Source organism: Haemaphysalis longicornis, unplaced genomic scaffold (assembly GCF_048455015.1).
Source record: "Haemaphysalis longicornis isolate Haplotype H1 unplaced genomic scaffold, Haemaphysalis longicornis Haplotype H1 scaffold_5, whole genome shotgun sequence".
Taxonomy (NCBI): domain Eukaryota; kingdom Metazoa; phylum Arthropoda; class Arachnida; order Ixodida; family Ixodidae; genus Haemaphysalis; species Haemaphysalis longicornis.
In genome coordinates, this window is record NW_027526385.1 from 213,179,933 (window position 1) to 213,199,686 (window position 19,754).

Below are 19,754 nucleotides of genomic sequence, written 5' to 3' on the forward strand. Positions count from 1 at the left end.
TGGGCGATACACGCTACGGTCGCTGGCGGAGTGGTGCATGGTGCATGCCGGTATCAATCGGATGACAGACAGTTGACGTGCGCCCAAGGGATGTTTGCTGTTAGTCGAATGATATGCGGAATCGTTGTAGAAGAGCCAGGAGCTGGTCTTTGTGATCCTGGGTGAGATCGGTGTCGATGGAGGGCAGAAAAGCTGCCTGATTAAAAGGGACGTCGGGGCTCAGGGCGTCGACATGGGCTGGCGCGGACTCGTTCGGGATGTCGACGACAAGATGTGGTGGAACAACTTCGACGCATCCAAGAAATTTGCCACGAATCACTCTGGACGGGCAAGGTGATGGGTTAGGAATCGACATCATGCATGAACCACATCTCATTTCCAGCACAGCGAACGGCAGGAGAAGATTGGTGCGCGACAAAAATAGACGGGAGGGCATGAAGACAACGGTGGCGTCTAGGCATCGGGTGAGAGCACAGGTACAATGACAAAAGAGAACAGGGGAATGGTGGTATCTTCAGAAGCAACCAATTTCACGCTGCAAGTCTCCGCGCTACTAGAACTGGGTGAAAACAATTGAACTTCTGAGCGGAAGCAATCGATGATAGCGTGGTTATGTGACAAAAAATCCCACCCGAGGATAACGTCGTGAGAGCATGCACGAAGTACGACCAGTTCAACTATGGGAGGGATGGCTTGAATGGCAATGCGAGCGGTGCTCATGGCTACCGGTTGAATGGGTTGTGCGTTGGCAGTGCGAAGAGTAAATCCTGAAAGCGGAGTCATCACTTTACGAATTTTGCGGCAAAAAGTCTCTTTGTGATGAGGTAGAGGACAGCGGTGGTGGGCACGCCGAAGATAGCTTTCACGACGATGAAGTTAACGGCCTAGCGTGGACAATCGCCATTTATGGGTGTGCGTCGGAAAGGGAAGAAGAAGAGGAGATCGTGGCTGGTGACGAAGCAGGGGTGGATTCCGAGGACTCATGATTCGGACGGCAAGCTGCAAGATGCGGTAGCCATTGTCTTCCGAGGCTGTCGTCGAGGACGCCCGGAGACTCAGCCAGCTAGGCTGCAGTGCCAGCCGTGCCCGCAAGCTGGCCGTTGACCGCGCCTTATATCGCCGGAATCGACTGTGTGACGTGCTTCACCTGCCAACTACTAAGAGGTCGCCGGCTGTAGTGACAGCCCTTCTACGATCAACCCGTCCACCGCGCATTATATCGCGGGCTTGGACTGTGTGACATTGTGTTCCACCTGCCAACTATCAAGAGGTCACTGACAACAGGGAATGGACCAGCAAATACTTCGTCGACTACGCCACAACACGTGAGGTTTTTTTTCTCTTTCACGTCTCCTTCTTCCAATGGAACAAAAAACATCTATTATTTCTTTTACGCCCTTGCAGGGTTTTGGATCTTCACGATAGTCTGTAATACCGCGTTCTGCTTGTAACTGCAACGTGCTCTCATTACCTCGTCCAGTTTCAGTAAATGTCCGTCTTCGTCTTATACGCCTGTCTCAAGCACCTGTCTTGTTTCGGCGATGTTATTCGCGAGCCCTGGCCACCAATACCATCACAACTGGCGTCCGGGACAGGACCTCTTCTCTACCATCTAGAAGAGGAAAAGGCTAAATTTCGGGATATACCAAGCCGATTCGAGGCATGGACATTGAGAGGCTAATGACAGCCTGAAGACGGACATGACTGTCTACTTATATCTTGGAGACTGTGACTTTAACGATCGAAAGAGACTTGCAAGTTTGAGATTTTCGATATGGGAATTGAAGAATTATAAAAGCTTGTTTCTGGAGGAATGAAGGCAGGATTGAACGGAATTGAATTGTGGAGGTGGGTAGATAGTGAGCGTGCGAAATTGAAAGCAGAGCGGGAAGCAGAGTATGAAGCTCAAAAATAAGCGCAGGAAAAGGAGAACGAAATGCTAAGGCAGCAATTAGCCGCTCTAGAGGAGTTAGAAAGAGAAGAGCAGTTCAACCAGCTTTGGTTAAAGACGCAACGGCACCTCATAATAATTTGGGGGAAACGTCTGCCGCAGGAACTCCACCTCACTTTCCTACAGCAGATCTTCCGGTTCATGCATTTTGGGAAGGCTTCAGGAATAGTCTGGAAAATGAAATCAACGAACTCAATAATGACCAAGGTGAATCTCGTTCGGAAGAACAAACCTTCATACCTGCGTCGAACCAAAAACACCCTCAAACATTTGAACGTAACCTTCAGCAAAGCAGCTTGCCGCTGGTTGACAGGCCATTACTGCCCAGGATCAAATTGAAAGAAGCAGCAGCAGATACGGGTGCCGCTGACACACAAAAGAGCGATACAATGCTTTCAACTGTTCCCCAAGAAAATGGAGCTTAAAAGATTGGGTTCTCCGACCTTCAATCCAAGTATCCACAGAGAAAGCCCGTACTTCCGGTATAGGTCAGCAAAAAGCATCAACGTGAATGCAAGTTTATGAAGACGCCTTTTTTGACCATGGGTGCGGCAAACCAGACGGGCCATCAGACAAACAGGACCCACAGATTTCTGAGGAGGAAGATGTTACTTTACTTGCCGAAGCGGAGACGGCTGCAGTTTAAACAAAGTAACAAGACGCTGCGCAACAATCGCTCCGCATGGGAACAGTCACAGGAGTGGCCACCACAGGTCAGCTTCCCAACTGAACAACCGACCATTCTCATGCACCAGACGAGTCATTTCTACTCACGTATCCATATGGCGAAAATCTGTCAGAAAGTCTCCAAGAACTGGTCTGGGGTACAGTGACTTCTTGATGCCCAGAAGAATACCAGAGGACACTGCGTGAGCAAGAATACTTGCTGCTTTTCGATGAGACCTCGTAGTCTCAAGCTTCACGACCAGCCCTGCTGGAAATAAAGAAAGAAAGTGAAAGACCACAACCGGTCGGCTTCTCACGTAATGGAAAGACCAAGGACTGGATGCCTCGAAGCGCACGTGTGCCAAATTACGACTCCACACCGACTGATTATGCGAGTGATCTCCAACTGCGTGACCTGACATTTGTGCATTTAGTTTGTGAATTAGTGTGTTTTCTCATTTTATGATGTTTTTTTGAAAGTGTGTTGCCCCCACACCTTTCTTAAGTGGGGAGCATTGTGATGAGGTAGAGGACCGAGGGGGGCGTGCGTCGGAAAAGGCGTCGACGACGAGGAAGTAATGTACAGGATGCGATGACAGACACTGGACAATCGCCTCCTGTGGATATGTTCCCGCTAGGTTTCGCCCTAAGATAACTGGCAAAATAGCCGAAGCAATAATGTGACGTCGGAGAAGAAGATATGGGCTGGACGGAGTATTCGAACGACAAGAGGATATCTTCCTAGGGCTACCCGCAAGGTGCGGTAGCCGTGGTCTTCCGAGGCCGTCGTCGAGGACGCCCGGAGACACAGCCAGTTTACAGAGTCAGCCACATCTACTTGCTGCTCAACGGCGTCGCATTGGAATCGCCGGCTTCTGCTGGGCAACGTGGGATCCACCAACAGCCCGCGTCGAGGATGTCTCATTGACTCCATCAAGTGCGCCAAAGCACGTGAGACACTTCGTTCATTTGCGGTTTCGTTTTTGAACTGAACTTTGACGTGCTAGTTTTTAGGACCTAGCGGAACTTTGTATCATTTGGATTGCGGCCTTTGTATCATTCTGTTTGTAAGTGTACGTTCGTCTCGTTAACTCGTCTCGTCAAGATAAATGTTCATCTCCGTCTACGTCGTCATTGAGTTTCTCAAGGGCCTGTGTCGTTTGTGAGATGTTAATTTCCAGTCCTAGCAACCAATATCATCACACTCTTGAATCACAGATACGCGGCTCCAGTTCCCATAAGCGCGAGTGCAGGGGTACCATCCACAATCACATCAATCACTTTTCAAGGCGAAAAATGAAAACTTAGAACGTTCGACGGTTGCGCAGCTCGCGCCTCAGGAACTGTGGCTGCTAGTTTCCCTCGGCTGCAGGGTTCCCAAGGGGGCGCAACGGAGAAATAGAACCGCGGAATGGTGAAGGGGAACAAAAAGGCAAAGCCATCTGGGGAATACGAGTTTGGCGTTGATCCAGAAGGAACGGAAGCGGAGTGCAACTGAGGCGCAAATGCGGACCCCCGAAGAACGTCACTCGTAGGAGGGTGTCGGCGCCAGTAGAAACGTGTGACATGTCCGGGAACGTTACACGCCAAACATATGGGCCGATTATCGGACATGCGCCACGGGTTGGGGCCCTGAGCTGCCGTTCGAGGTGTTGGGAGCAACCGCTGGCTCGTGGTGTCCTGCAACGGCTGAAATGTCGCTGGCGGCGTTTGGGTATAAACCTCAGCATAAGTGTAAGGCCCTGCCACGGGTGAGGCGAAGGGCACCGCCACAGCGGAAGGAATGGGTGCCGCCATCGGTGAAAAGAAAGGCGCGGCCACTGGTACGGATGGGGGCGCGCCGCATGGTCATGGAGGATGTTCGCCGTGCGCAGTTGGGTAGATGTGTGATGTAATCTGGATGTCTCGGTAAATGTATTCCATATAGCCCTTTCTTCATTGAACCTGTTTGGGGAAGATGGACTGCACAGGCCTTTGCCTGCTATGTTATTAAACAGGGAAAGTGGTCACTACCTTAAGGGTCTGTGCCCATACCCCACTCAAGACAAGTAAAGAGAAAAAGTAAAGAGAGAGAAAGTCAAGATGTGAGTACGTATTCTATCCTACATTATGGTATATAGGCTGTTTTTTGTTGGAAAGGATTCCTTCGAATGTGTTCGTGTTTCATGAGACGTTGCAAATTTGTGCGAGAACAGCCCCAAAGAGAACTGTGCGCATTCGGGTCGCCTGTGAGGATGTATGTTTCGGGCATCTGGTCAACCAGCGAATAGAAGTCACATCTCAAAACTGCAAAAGCAGGATGAGTGTAAGTGAGGTTACCGTTATCAACCTAGTAAATATTATTGCGCAAATTGCTACAGCTTGACGCACAGTGTCGAGGATGATAGAGTGGCATGCTAAGCATTTCCGGGTGATTATGACCACACAGCCTGATGAGTGTGTGCAGCCAACCATATCCTTTCTGAATACCATACAGCTATTTAAGTAATTTCTATGATTGGAATTTGAAAGTGTTTCTTGGAATCATATAACACTTGACTGATTAGCATACAGACTTGTTCACGTCCTCAAAATTTTTCAGAAGGGCTCTACCGTCCCATTGAACAATATTTTCTCGTCCCAGTATTAAGTGTTTAGAGATACTAGAGTGTCACTATTTATGTAAGGACTTTTGGGGCTTTGATTCTTGGAAGGGTTTTTTTAACTTCTCTGGAAGTTTGGATGAAAGGAAAAGCTCCTTCCTCTTCAAAGCATACAGGAAAGGTCCCACATCAATCTCGTCATCACAATTGTGAGCAGTAGCCGGCGGACCGGGCCCGTTGGTCTTGAAAACGTTCCCGGTGCCCTTCGTTGCAGCCGCGACCGCCGAGGGCGTCAGTAGCGCCCGGGATGGCAGAAGCGAGGCGGCGGGGGTGGGAATTGCTGCGGGTGCCTCCATCTCCATCTTCTCCGTGCCCTCGCATGTACTTAAGGCCGGTGGAAGGGAAGCAGTGGATGCAGCGGCATCCCAACTGGCGTGGTTGCAACCACAGGCGCGGATAGCTCAGTGACCGGTGCGGGGCGGCGCGGGACTCCAGAGGCAACCCAACACGGGTGCGGGGTGGCGGGGCCAGGTCTGACACGCGTTATTAGGTTCCCACCGAATCGAGAGAATATTTCGAAATTCAACTCTAAAATATCACCTACTGAAAAGTCGTTCTCTATACTACATGTAAACTGTAAACGTAAAAAAAAGTTGAAAACATCACCATTTTCTTTAGGTCACTATCAATGTATTTAAATTTATTAGCTTTCTCTGAAACCTGGATTACAGATTAAGCCGATGCGACTTATTTTGCCGACTACCCTTGTGAACTTCTCTGTCTACAAAAAGGAAGATGGAGCGGCTCGATTTTTATAATAAAGATAGCCTACACTCTAAATTAGTAAAACATTTTCTCTGGTCAATGAAGAAATCGAAATTTTGACGAGAGGTTTTGGAAAGATCACAACAATTCTGGTGTACAGACCACCAGAGTTTCATAAAACCAAGTTTTACAGTTTTACACAAAATGCTTGCATCAGTAACTTTCTGCAATGCTCCCTACATAAGTATTGGCGGCATAAATATATTTATGAAGTCGGGTGACCCGCACAGCCAAGAATTTCAGACAGTTCTATCAGCTTATGGGTTTACAAATCGTATAATTTTACCTTCTAGGCTCTCCAATACAAGTGCCCTGTCCTTGATATTGGTGCAAAAAATATATGCTCGGAGAGCGTTACAAGTGGAATACGTTTGAAGGAAATAAGTGACCACCTTCCGGTATTCTGTGTTCCTCCGTCACCACCTAATCAAGGCAAAGTCTGAACTCGAACCCGCCTTGGACGCTAAAAGAATACCGAGGCCAGGAACAGAAATATAGAGTAGTAGAAGTCCATGACTGGAGCTGCGTTTATAACCAAACTGATCCTGATTATGCATATATGTTTCTCTGATTCTTGCGTACAAGCTGCAATGCAGCTTTCCCTTTACAGAGGCTCTCCCATCAGACCAATAAAAGTAGCCCAAAGCCATGAATATCCATTATTATTTACGAGAGAATAAATCTAAAAATAGGCTATTTCATTACGGTGTACGTTCACGAGAACCTGGAGCTTTCTTGAAGTAAAAAAAAAAAACACCGCAATACTCTGATGTCGGACGTAAATAAGCCAAGGAAAGGATATTAAAAAAAGACCTATGAAAGGATCTTGGATAATCAACCCAAAATGTGGCAGGTAGTGAACGCTGTGACTGTCACATGTAAGAGTTGTGGATGTATCGAAGAACTAACAGTAAACGATAAAGCTCATGCAGGAAAGAGATTAGCCGATGCTCTCAACTTCCTCATTATAATAGCTCCCGTACAAAGGACCGAACATTAGCGCAGGCAACGCGTTAACAGATGGCCCCGGTTTCCCTCAGGCCATATTTGTGCGACCAACAGTATCAGTTGAGGTTGTAAATGTAATCTGTAAGCTTAAAACCAATGTAACAACTGGCATAGAATAAATAGGTCCTGAAGAGTTAAAACTCATATCGTCATTGATATGCGAATTTTTATCCTTTATTAGTAACCTCACCTTTACCACAGGAGTTTTTCCCAGACAGCTAAAACTGGCCAGAGTCACTGCTATATTCAAAGGTGGTGAACGTAACAACCTGTCCAACTATCGTCCTATATCGGTGCTTCGAACTCAATCTGAAATATTTGAAGGCATAACCAATGAGCGACTAACTTCTTTTTATACAAGCATCAAATTATAGCAACCAATCATTACGGCTTCCAAAAGCATTGGTCAACTGAGCATGCTCTGGCATACATCAAAGAAAAAATATTCCTAAATTAGGAAAACAGAAAATACAGACTCGGTTTTCTTAGACATTCAAAAGGCATTTAAATCAATACATTTTGATTTTCTGTCAAAAACTTAAGCAGCTGTGGAATTCTTGGGATCACATTACAAATTCTGGAAAAAAAACTTGCACGATCGATATCAAATAGTTGGTATCAATTACATATCTGCCGAAATGAAATTGAAAGGTGTCCCACAAGGATCCCTACTTAGACGTTATTTTTTCATGTGAACATAACCGATATTTTTAATATACCTGGTTCTTCTAATGTTATAGTTATGCAGCTAACACGAATATTTTTTTTCTCATCAAACAGTTTAACGTTTCAGGAATCTACTCTTAACGAACATCTGGTGTATCCTTCCGACTGGTTACAACAAAACAAGCTCCCAATAAATGAAATCAAAGACAACCTATATAATTTTGCGCCCAATCAATAAGCCCTTAAACGAAGATATAAATCTCAAATAAGAAGGCCATGGTATTTTACCGGTACAATACCAAAAGTTTCTTGGCGTTTGGTTCAAAGGACTGTTAGACTAGTCAGTACACGTAAATCATTTATATACGGCTCTGGCACAAACAGCTAGATGTCTTTATAAAATATCACACTTCATACAGCTATAGCTAAAAATAAACATGTATTATTCTGTATTTTACTCAAAACTAAAGTCCGGATTTATTGTGTGAGGTACAAACTCACAAAAAAACAATAAGCTTGTTTTCCTGCGAAAAAAGATATTACAGTGTTTCAAAATTTTTCAAAGGGAAATTCCCAGGTCGGCAAACTTCACTTTTGTTTTCAAAACGCAAAATACTTAGAGCTGACCAGCAGCATTACTTTAGACTTCTACGGATGGTACACAAAAACAAGTTATATGTAGATGGTGACACAGAAAACCATCATTACTGTGTACGGTGTCCAATAAGACGTACACCTAAAACTAGGACTAAGTACAGCAAGCAATCGGCCACTTCTCAAGTACCAAAAGTGTTGAACATCCAAACAGAATATTTAAAATTTACACTAGTGAAACCGTATTTAAGACTGAAACCAACGTGATCTTTATAAAGACGAAAGTGAGATATGACAATCACTAGGCGTGTTTCATTTTAAAGAATTTAAACTGTATTGTGTGAAGACATGATTTTTTCACAGGAAATGAACAATCAGTCAAAAGATGTGTCGTGTTCTATTGTATCCGCTGGTAACAGGTATTACAGAGAAACGTTTAATGTATATTGTATAACTTGGGATTCTCATTCTTGGAAATGTATGAGTTTTTTATTATGTAGTTATTTTTTATGTCTGTATTGCTGGATCTTATTGCTAAGCACGCATATTTGATTTAAACATGTCCTCTGCTGTGAACTCCTCTGTTGTGAACTCCAGAGGGTCAGCAGCCCTCGTCAAGCACTTTATGCCTTTGGCTCCTTCCCCATCAGCAGGCATTGCAAGAACGTCTGCTAAAAAATAAAGTTTTCTTCTGCCTCTTCGCCCCACGGCGAGCTGCGTCGGCGCACGTCCTCGGAGGGAAATAGGCGAACCTCTTTCGCGCCTCTGTGAAGGTGATGTTCCCTTTGACTTTGAAGGCAATGATTCATTTTTTTTTCTTCAACTTTTCACAACTCCATGAAAACACTGCGTGTGGCCCCTGGCAGTTCGCAGAGGTAAAGATCTCAGACGTAGAATTGTCAGTTAAGTCATCATGTGCTGCTCATTTTGCGCACGTCAGTTTACCACGGCAAGGGGATATGCCATGCCCAAACCCCTTTCACTTGAAGCAGTGGCTTAAGTTTTGCACGTATGGTCGGATTGAACCTATCATAAAACCGGCGTTGACCGACTGAGGAAGTGTTGAGCGGTAAAACGTGAAGATAATGTAGCTGGTTGGATATATTCGATCATTGGGGTGTATGATGATGGGCCTCACTGCTTTTATGCTCTGATCTCGGAGGGCTTGAGCAGATCTGCTTCCGTCTGAATTATTAGATCCCCATCAGAGATCACTCTCTAGCAGCACTGAGGCTAGAATGGGGCGGGGTGTTGATGTCAATAACGACCATGCGCGTTTGCTTCATGAGATTTTTTTTGTTTTCTACTTCAATCAAAACTTCCCCGTTGTTTGTTTCTTAACCTTGTATAACTTTCCAATAAGGCTTTTGAGAAACTTGGACATCAGAATCAGCGACTGGGCGGTAATTGGTTTGGACTTTGGAAAAGCGCGAGAAATTATTGGCCTTTGTAAGAGAGATCGAAGGCAAAGGAGGAAAAGAAACATCCATGCGGCCCCTTTCAGGGACCGGTCTTGTTTAAGGGGAGGGTTTGAATACACCAAATGCTATAGTTAATAAGATGGGAAGGGGGTACTTCCTCCACTCGGATTACCCTGATACTCAGAGAGGTCCCAGAGCTCACTGCCTGGTAAACAGGAAGGGAGCACATCCGCTGGAACTTGACTTAGGCCCCGATAGCCACCGTGTGAGGTTTCTACCCTTCACCCTAAAACACAACGCCACTGTTGGTTCAAGCTTTGTTTGGGAACTCGGGGTACGCGGTGTCGCCAATACCACCATCAAGATTACTGAAGCTGCCCCGTGCGAGGGAAGGAGCAAAGTTGACGAAACGACAAAGCATTACTTGTGGAGTCCGCCGAAACTAAAGCTGTTGGAACAAGCTTCAGCAGTGATTCCGTAATGTCATGCAACATTATTTGTTTTGTGGAGGCCGCTGCTGGCTTGGGAGAAGACCACTTGATAACCGGCAACCAAGACGTACTACGCAGGGCTATCTCTTCCACGGGCACCGGAACCTTCTTCTGAGTCCCGGCTCTTCATCCGCCAAGTTGACGAAGACTGCTAAAAGGACTGATCATAAAGTGATGGGGCTACGCCACCAGTGATGTCACGGCTTGGGGATTTCTGGAGGAACCTTGAGATACAGCCAATGTGGACCCCTCTATCCTGCTACCCCGGGGTAATAACATCCTTGTCCATTTTGGAAGGCTCTTTCCAAGGCGCTGAATATTTCTCGTGCTTGGACTTGCGTTCTGCCTATTGGCAGATACCCATACACGAGTCTGACTAAGAGAAGACGGCGATTGCAACTCCAGGTGGCTTATACGAAGTGAACGTAATGCGTTTTGGCTCGTACAATGCCTCTGGTACATTTGAGCACATTATATACACAGTTCTTCGCGGCCTTAAATAGAAGACATGCCTATGTTGCCTAATCATATCGTAATTTTTTGTCAAGTTATTCTGAACATCACCCACGACTTGATGAAATATTGACTAGTCTGGCTAACGCCAACCTGACTTTCAAAAGAAATAACTATCAGTTCACCCGAAAATCTATCAAGATTTTCTGTCACGTTGTCAGCAAGGACGGTTTTCGTCCCGACCCAGAAAAAAATTCCGCAGTCGCCAATTTTCTCGCCCCCAATACCAAAAAGCCCTTCGAAGTTTACTTGATCTGCCATATCTTCATCGTTTCATTTATAATTTCCCAGCCTGGATTTGTCGCTCAAGCAGCTACTGCATTCCGGAACCTCCTTCATCTGGAATGATGACTGCGAAAAACAATTTTCATGACCTCCAGAGGGTACTTACTTCAGGACCAGTACTATGCCAATTCGTTGACACAAAGTGATCTATACTCTATATCGATGCTTGTAGGCAAGGCATCGACGCCGTTTTGCTACAGTGAGATGCCCACTTGCGTGAAAGACTCGTAGCTTATGCGAGCCGCCCTCTGACACACTCTAAACAGAACTATACAAACACTGAGCAAGAGTGTCTGGCGGTTGTATGCACTGTAAAACAATTCCGGCGATACCCGTACGGCCGACATTTCCCGTGTTTTACAGACCATCCCTCATTGTGTTTGCTGTCTTCATTAAAGTACCTGTATGGACGACGTGTTCGGTGGGTGCTGCTCTTCCAAAAATACGACTTCACGGGCACGTACAAGTCCGGAGTTAAGCACATCGACGCCTTTCCGCTTTCACGGTGCCAGCACACGCAGTCATAGGACGACTTGGTGTCACCCACCCATGCTCCCCGCCTGGCCAATGCACCCTTTGATGTAACGTCTGCCAATTTCGGCGACTTGCTTGCCTGTCAACGCGCCGACAGCTAATGCCGAATCATAATGAATCGGCTCACCGGTTCGACGCAACAACATAATAACCGCCTACGTCGGCAACTACGAAATTGCCGGTTGGTTGATTGCACGCTGCACCGTATCAACCACCACACCGATGGTGCCGGATGGGTTCCAGTTGTGCCACATTCCCTTCTTTCAAGAATCTTGCAAGCTTTCCAGGAGGACGCAACCGGTGGCCACCTTAGATTTCACAAAACCTACGAGCGCATTCGAGGTCGATAATTTTGGCAGGGACTGTCTACTAGTGTCGCCAAATACGTCAACCTCTGCGCACCCTGCCAACATCAAAAGAGATATACGTCTCCACCCGCCGGCCTATTGCAGCCGGTTTCACGCCCAGCTATACTGCTTGACGTCGTCGGTATTGACCTTATGGTCCATTGTCTTTGAGGTCAACTAGTCTCCGCTGAATTGTCACGGCCGTGGACCATCGAACTCGCTACACAGAAACGGCTCCACTATCTTCGGCAAGCGAGGCTGACGTCGCTCACTTTTTCTTGCACAATATTTTACTTCGCCATGGTGCACCTCACGTCCTCCTAAGTGCCCAGGGCGAGATCTTCCTATCGCACGTACTCTCCGATATACTTCAAACCGCTAATGCCTCTCACAGAATAACAACGTGTTACGATCCTCAAACTAACGGCCTTGTGGAACGCTTTTACCGCGCTCTTTCCGACATGCTCTCGATATACATAGAGCCTGATCGCAAAAAGTGGGACACTATCGTACCTTTCCTTACTTTTGCCTTCAACACCGCAGTTCAAAGCCGCACAGGATACCCCTTGAGCTACCTTGTGTACAGTCGGCACCCTTCATACACTTTGTATACCGGCTTTTTCACCACTCCGGTTTCCCCTTCTGCATCGTCTACCGAACAATTAGTTTCTGGCGACGCATCGCATTGCCGCCAGCGTGCTTGCATGCGCACTGAAGCCAGTCAACAAGACCACCCACTGCGCTGTGACTCTGCTCATTGATATGTCTATTTTTGCCCTGTGACGAAGCCTTGATCAGGACACCGGTTTGCGTTCCAGGCCTCTGCAAGACATGTTTACACTGCTTTCTTGGTCTTTACAAAATTGTCGAGGTGACCTCAACCGTAAATTATCGCGTAACCCAAGTTTTTGGAACTTCGGACTGCCGTCGTCGCGGTACAGAGTTTGTACAAGTGTCTCGGCTTAAGATCTTCACTCGTCGTGATCCTGCCTAACCCGCGGCTAGGCGGCCGCTTTACCCAGGACGGGGCACTGTGTGAGCTTTGTTTGAGGCAACAGCTTGTGTGCACCGCAGGTAGAAATTGCTCACTATCATCACTACCGGCTTGAGGTGATCACTTCTTCATTTCTTTTACATACTCGGCATCATCGACGATCCCGCTTCATCGGAGATTATTATCAGCGCTTGATCGTCATCGCCATCTTGGCTTATCATCCACCCGCCTCCGAATAAAGAGCTACGAAGCCGCGGCCTGGTCGCCTCCTATATACGGCCACAAAATATATATAATAGACTGATATTGACGAGTGCTGTAAGAAGTTTATTCGACAGAGCATACGTCACATAACACACATGCAGGCACGCTGAAGAGGAGCCCGAGCAGAAGAGATTAGATATTATGGACTGTGAGACTATGAAGGCATGGCGATGTATGTGATAGTAACTTTTCGAGAAATGTAGTAACAATCATGTACCCGAAGTGGTTGTGCATGAATATATGCCCATACCAATTACCCTATCTAAACAAGGAGGCCACCGTTAGAACGTGTTTAAGAATCATGGGGCATGAATGGCTTGACGCGTGACATTTACATGATAACCTAACCGCTGTAGGGACCGGTCAATGTGCGTAATTAGGCCCGATGTGCGGGATTATTCGGAAGGTAACAGAACTTTCTATTGAGTGGTCTGTCTAGAGGATGCTACAGTAAATCCTGGCGATGAACTACACCATCCACTTTACTTTCCACTGTTGACAAGAGGTCATCTGATGCGCAAATTTTCCCAAGTAGAACGGAAAGAATGAGACAAAGCACGGAGCTCAGAAGAAAGAGAGGCTCATATTTCAACAGACGAGTAACTGCACTAACACGAGTGTGAACATTGTGGACAGGTAACTGAGGAAAACCACAAAGGCGCGAGTTAAAGATCACGGCACGATACAAACACGAATTAACAACAGATTTTAAAATAAAGAGGTGTGTACTAACATGGAAAATTTAATTTTGTATGGGTACGTAAGACATCGAAGTCCTACATTATTCAATGACGGCACCTTATGATTCACCGCTGTCCAGAGGCGAATTGCTAGCAATGAAAGGCTGCTTCGGTATAGGCCTGGATATCATAGGAAGGACAGAGGGGTTCTCCCTGTAGCCGACGTTGCTCCCAATAAATCGTTGCTTCGGTGTAGCCGGGTGGCCACACAAGGAAAACGGTTATTGGAGAACCCGGGTGCTGTTTTGCTTTGAAAGACACAGGCCGCTACTGATGAAATACGCGCCTACAAATGCCACCGTTACATGGCGACATTCCAATGATACCGACTTTATCCGGTCTAACACAAGAAAAAACTCTGAAAGCTCCTACCGCAATAGGATGTTTAGGGTAGGTTTTCTTTTTTCCCTTTGTGGATGTGTGGATTGTCCGCTGGGCAGCATTGGTAAAGGTACGCCGGCTACTAGCTATGTTTTGGGAATGGAAATTTTACTTCGTTATTTGCGTTGCGTCCAGCGGAGCATAAATGTTTAGTGCTTTTTTTCGCGGTCGAGCCAAAGCGATGAGTCATACAAACCTTGTTCACTACATTTGGGCGTCTCTAGGCGGGAACACAAAGAAAACACTCAACTCAATGAATAGATAGACTCTACAACCACAATAGATAGTATTCAGTTATACTAGAAGTTGTACAATAACGTTAGATGCCATCGTACGTTATGGCAAAAGGCGATGCGTTGGCAAAATTGGTCTCATAATTCTTACCTATTTGAGGAAGCTAAAACTAGCACTTCGTTGAAAAGCATGGTGAGGGGAGTTATAACGTTCCTTTTGATTGTATTTGCTGGCCTTAGTCTGCAGACGGGCAACTAAGAACTGTGACTGAGGCAGGAGACGAGGTGCTCACGGCAGTCGAACTGCTAAGCGAGTGAACCTAAGGTGGATAGAGGAAGTGAAAAAAATGGAGCAGGCCAGAAAAAGTTGAATAAAGTGGTTCAGTCAACCCGTTCGTCACTTAAAGGTAGGCGAATGTATATTTGTGAACAGTGTTCCACTTTAGAAGAACGTCTTCAACAACGGCAGCTAAGAATGTCCGGCCAAAGCCTGCAGAGAAAACGCGACAGGCACCATGACACAAGAGCTTTGCACGCGAGAACAAACCTTCGACCTGAGAGTTATATCAAGAGCTAGTGGGTGTTGTTTCTGTATAACGCCTAAATAAATCACGGCTGCTATTATTTAACGTTAGTCAGTCGGTGTGCATAACCAGGATCGTCAAAGTCATTGCCAGTGGTTTGGAACAGCCTGTACAGGAACGGAAGTGGTTGTGGAGGTTGCAGGCAAGGATGTGGATCGTTTGTGCGGCTCACAAAATGTGCATTAGGTGACGAATCCTGTTGTATATGTAGAAACGCCAGACGAAAAATGAGTGCGGACGCAATCATATGTTTGGTCGAAGGCTAGGAACCTCACTGTGACAAGATCAAAAAGCATTTCCAACGTCTGCGGGTAAACAGTTTTTGGTGAAACAATCACCCATTTGCAGTCAGGTGCGTGGTATGCGGAAGATCTGAATTTTGCGACGTGACTGACTGTTGAAATGAGGCGTTGAGGCGGTAAGGTAGGGTGGTTTTTTATGCAGTGCCGCTGTTAAGTTTTGAAGAAGAGGTAGGTGCAAACGTCAAACGCACTGCAGTTGATAGGTGGAATAGTGAGAACCTTGTCAGGTGATACTGTTGTTGTATTAGTGCCAGGTGGTTTAAGAGGCCAACGTGAAACAGAACCGGCATCAAAATGCTTGTTCCTGGATTAGTAACCTACACCGATTCTACTTTGATGTCAAAGTATTCAGCGTACAAGGCATTCGGATATATTCTTAATTGTCTTCAACCAGCACAGGGCACGGTGGTCTCTCACGATCGTTGAGTGGCTGCTGTAGAGGCAAAAACGAAACTTATGGAAAGCTCAAACCAGGAATACACACTCCTGGGTGATACTATACTTTGTTGCGGACCTATGAGAACGATTGGCATAGATATAATTCGCTTCCGACAGTTTCAATCGCACAGCAGGAAAACAACACCTTTCCCATAGCTACTATGGCCACAAAAAAATGACATTCTCTGATAAATCATTATGGCATCATATCTGCTCTAACATGACAGCGGCTTTCAGCTGCTCAAAAAGATTTTTGCAGTTGTCGTACCACGTAAAAGAAGTTCCGGAGTGTATGAGCTGGTTGCGGGTTAAGGCAACTCCAGCAGAGTTGCGTACCAAACGGTGGAAGTTAGGCGCCAGGGAAAAAAGCTAAAACGAGCCTATTGATGCTCAAGCCAAAGAACTCGATTACAGCCGCCACCGTGTTTCAGTTAGGAAGAATACCCATCGTTTCTCACGGCGTGGCGTGAAACTTTATTGCTTCAAGCAGCAAAATGCCGTTTATAAGTAGTCACAGGAGAGGCCGCCCTGGCGAAACACGTTAGGATCTGATCGGGCAGTCACAAGTGATGAGGAAGGCTCCCCCACACGTGGGAGTTTGAGGGTACTCTAGCAGAATGATAGGAAACTTTATGGGAGCCGGATTCAGCTAATGATTTTAAATTCACAAAAAGGAAAAAGCTTTCAATTGGGGTTGCTACCGTTTAAAATAGTAGAAGTGCAAAATCTCTGCACCAAAAGATTTAACGACACAATTATAACAGGATGTAAAATATACATTTAAATGACCAAATGCATCCAAGAAGGAGGTGTCAGGTAGCAAGTAAGGGTTACATACAGCTACACCAGGAGTTTTACATAGAGTGGGGATCAAAATAAAACATTTTTGTTATTTCCAGAATGAATTCTGGACGGTTCTCTGACTAAAAGCTGTTAATCAGCTTGAAAAAGGACAGGGAACCGTTGCATTACATAGCAGCCAGCGTAAATAGCGTAATTATACCAGTGTACAGTGCTTGATAGCGGGCCGGCAGAGACACACGAGAAAAAAAAGGCAAGAATTTGTAATAAAAACAAAAGTGAAAGAAAAATCACCGAGTAAACGTCGTTTAACCTTGAGTTAAAACATGTGAACATACATATATACTTATACATATATAAATATACCCATATATATGCATGCATACATATCTCCACACATGAACACATATATAAGCGCGCCTATATTGGCATAATAATATTACACAGCGTTATTCGCAATAGCAACACATCTTAACACAATGCTAGAGGAAATACACAACGAGGTGTGATCATATCATCCCAGCATTATATCATATCATAAAATGCTGATGTGCCAAAGTTTTTTGCAATGAAATAGATTCATGTGCACATACAAAAAAATTCGGTATTTATATATTACAGAACTGCGCAGTAAGCTCACGTTTGCTGTATCCGATTGTGTGATTGTATCTGTTTAATATGCTCGGTACATTATGAGCAAGGGACTCCAAATTTTAATTGTTATATAAATACGTCACACACCATATGTCCCTGTTTCTGGTGTGTATAGAAACGTCGCGACAATTTAGTGAAGCAAGTTTCTCTATGAATGTGGTGACACTAGGAGGTGAAAATACATTGTATGAAAATTCTGTAGTCATAAATATGGTCCAGGCGGATAACGTTAAAGGCGGAAAATACCTTTCTGCTGCACATGCTTTCTAGGTTGGCCGTTGTACGGATTGATTCATTGATTCAATCCTTTATTGGAGGAAAGGGGAGGCCCGGAGGCCGTGCATTAGGGAAAGGGAATTGTAGGGAAGCGGGTAGCAAAAGGTCTTCGTCGCACAATTGAATGTCCCTTCTTTGAGCACTCATTTTGCGTCCATGGTACTAAGGCTGTTCGCAGGATGGGTAGTCACCCCCAGGCTACACTAATCTCGCAAGGCCCCTCTGTATACCATAATTGCCTAGTGCTTGCAGAAAACCGATTTCGTGATTTGGAGGGTGCAGAGTGTCCGTGTCTGGAGGGACGTGACGGAGCAAGTCCTGTCTTTGGAGTGCGAAATGGCTACACACCCACGTGAGGTGGTGAAGGTCAGATGATACGTTCTCTTGGCAATAAGGGCAATACGGGGGTGGGTGCCCATTCGGATGGTACCATTTTCTCGTAACAGAGGGCATGTAGGCACTGTTGGCGATGCTTTTATTGATGAATATCTCGGCAACCCTGGGTATGTGAAGGCTCTGTGGCAGATATCCTTTAGGAGTTTGCCGTAATAGGATAATCTTACGTTGAACACGCCTAGCATCCAGTTCCAGGCGCGGGTTCATGCAAGGCACGACGACAGAAGGGGAGGGAGGTAATGAAGCGCTGTCCCTGGTAGCATCGTGCGCGGCTTGGTTCCCCAACTGAAAATTCGTGTGACCTGGTCGCACGGATTCAACAACTCCCTTCAACATCTTTCGCAAAAGATGTTGAAGGGAGAGCGTAATGATGTTGGCTGTAGGGTGGTCTGAATATATATTCCGGAGTTCTTGCATGACGTCATGGGAATCGGTCAATATGCGTGTCATTTGAGATGTATTCGGAGAGTACGTTAAATGGTCCAGTACATCCAGTACGCCCCGTAGCTCCGCTTCAAGGGGTGAACAGGCGTTCATCTCGAGCCCTGCCGCGCCATCCAGGTGCGGTGCCTTTGGAGATCTCCATACTACACCGATGCGTCCATCGCGAATACTGGCGTCAGTGTAGATGTGAATTGCCCCAGGGCGTTTGCTCATCTGGAGTCGTCGTTGAGCCTGTTGTCGGGCTTGGGGGGGCCTTCTTGGTATGTTGGTCTTCTGATGCATTATGACCTGAGTCGTGCGTTCCCAGGGTGGTGGTAGTGCAGCGGGAAACGTGGCAGGATCGAGTTGTCTTCTTTTGTCCCAGGCCACAAGGGCCAGGCCTTGGCTTGTCAGTTCGCGTCTCGCAGCGTTCTGGGCGAACGTTGCTTCGATTAGTGCGGGCAACGGTGGCAGAACCACAGAATCTTCAAGCGCCACTATACGGGCGTGTCGAGGCAGGCCAGTTATTGTGTGGCGAACAGCTCTATATAGAATGTCGAGATGTTTATTTTGGGTGACGGTGAGGTCGTACACCGGAACCCCATAACATATTCGGCCCACTGACACTGCCCTTGCCAGCGTATGGGTGGCCGTTTGGGATGCACCACCATACTTATTCGACATGCGCGACACTAAGTGTAGCATCGGTTTTCAGCTTGACGGCAGTTGACTTATCCATTGTTTGGCGCTGTTGCTGCTGGCTAGCGGCAATCCAAGAAGCCTGATCCTACCGGTTTCAGATGCAATAGGAATGTCCGATGTGTATACCACCTGATGTAACTGGGGAGGTAAACTCTTGCTCGCGTGTACAGCAAGAAATTCTTTTTTGTCTGGCGCTAAGGCGTGCCCTAGAGAGGGCAAAGTGTCCGTAAGGCTGTTGACAGCTGCTTGGAGTTCTGTGATCACAGATTCAACGCAGTCAAAGTCCCGAGCTTCGGTCCAAATAGTTATATCGTCGGCATAGATTGCAAACGTTGCCGCCGTGTCCTTCTCTAGCGATCGCGCTACTCTTACCATGGCCAAATTGAACAACATCGGTCTCAGGATAGACCCCTGGGGCATGCCTCTGTCCAAGAATTAGGTCCTGGGGGTCCATCCCGGAGCCTACGCTGCGAGTTGTACTGGTCGTTGGCTTAGGAAGCTCCGAATCCAATTTTGAGCACGCTGGCTGGGGTAAGCCTGGGCCAACTCTTCTAGTATCGCTTGATGCTTAACGTTATCGAAGGCCCTTCGCATATCAACCGCAAGTACGTAATCGGGGAGGGCCCCGGCGCCTTTACGGTTGATAACACGTCTGAGTAGCCACAAAGCATCATGCGTTCCAA